This window comes from Hylobates moloch, unplaced genomic scaffold, assembly GCF_009828535.3.
Source record: "Hylobates moloch isolate HMO894 unplaced genomic scaffold, HMol_V3 SCAFFOLD_19, whole genome shotgun sequence".
Classification (NCBI taxonomy): domain Eukaryota; kingdom Metazoa; phylum Chordata; class Mammalia; order Primates; family Hylobatidae; genus Hylobates; species Hylobates moloch.
In genome coordinates this window covers 42,190,058-42,191,700 of record NW_026652294.1, presented here as the reverse complement: position 1 = coordinate 42,191,700, position 1,643 = coordinate 42,190,058, and positions in this window count along the sequence as shown.

The following is a 1,643-nucleotide window of genomic DNA, read 5'->3' as shown; positions in this document are numbered from 1 at the left end:
CAGCAGTTGAAGCTCCGCGTCACGAAAGCTCCGGACAGCAGTTAACACGGCGAACCGGGCGGGCGAAGAGGGGGCCGGGAGCAGGGCGGAACGTCCGCTCTGCAGCCGGCCCGCGGCAGGGACGGACCTCCCCTGCCATTGCCCTCTCTAGCCCTCGCGACCAGTCCCCACCCTATCGGAGCCCGGGGCAGCGCGCTGCCAGAGCGGGAGTTGGGGTTTCTGCAAGCCTTTGCCTCTCCCTAGTGGTGATACTCGCAGCCAGGAGAAGAGGTCAAACCCATTGCTACAGGTTCCCAAACTGAGTCCAGGGGTCAAGTGGCTTGTCTGAGGCTGTTGGGCGACTCGTGAGCTGAGCCTACACTCTCTTCCCCTTGGTCACTCTTTCTGCAACCCCGTACCCACTACGCACAAAGGCGCTAGACAGCCCCAGGACTGGATGGCAACTCTTTGCTATACTTTTTTTTTTTTCCCCGCGCAGCCTCGAGGCCATTAGAAAGCTGTCTGAACCTCTGAGACTCAGCTTTGTAACCCCTGTGTTGAAATCTCTGTGCTGCAGCTCCTATGGGAGGTGAGGAGGATGGGGGTGCAGGGCGGGGGTGCTTTCCGGGGTAGTTGCGTGTCTGGGTCTGTGGAAAGGAGGCCTGAGTCTAACTTTCACAGCTATGAGGCCATCCCAAAAGAGAATCATAGTACCATCCTTGGCATGTGTCCTTGGAGGAGGTAGAGGGAACTGAGAACAAAAAGCGATGGCCAAGGCCAAGATTCTGCCTGCGTGACCAGCGTGCTTTGGTTGAAGGCAGGGAACAGGCTGTCAGAGCGAGGGCGGTAGAGAATTTTCCCTGAGACTTTCTGTTCAGTGCCACTCATGTGTGACCCAAACAAGGGATCCCTATCCAGGAACAGAAGAGTTCCTCTTTTGGGAACCGTGGAATGGATATATTGGAGCTCGAACTCAGACTCCAAGACACAAGAGGGAGATCCTTATATTGACTAGGGGCTGGGGGGTTGGGGGGGGGACGGTGCACAGACTATCCCCGCAACTCCCCACTTGCTACTGTCTCCATTCCCTCCCTCTTCCTCTGCACTTCCTCCCATTTCCTTAACTTCTCAGTTGCCACCTTCTTCTTAAAGATTCTGTCCAACAAACATTTGTTTAGTGCCTACTCTCTGCCAGCAGAATGAATAAGAGAGTCCCTTTCCTCAAGGAGGGGGACCTTGTAGACCGTTAGGGAGACAGATAAACAAATGATTTCCACATGGCAAGGTTACGTCTCATGATAAAGGCGGGCAGGGTGCTCTGAGAGCAGAAGACAGGCACCCAGCCTAGCCCTGCAAGGGGACAGATGGGGGTCAAATGTAGCTTTCTCAATGAGGTAGGGCGGAATCTTGAAGAATGGATTACGAGTTAATACAGCAAGCAAGAGGGGAAAGAGGCTCCCAGCAGAGGGAACATCCTTACCAGAACCAGAAAGACAGGAAGTGGTAAGGGTGTGTGAGCAGGGATGCAAGCAGTTTAGCGTGAACCCTGAGGGAGTCTTCCAAATAAGGCTAGCAGGAGGGCATTGAATCCTCCCTTGCAAATAACTTGAATTTATTCTACAGTTGCTGGGGAACTGTTGGTGGGTTTTAATCAGGAGAAGACA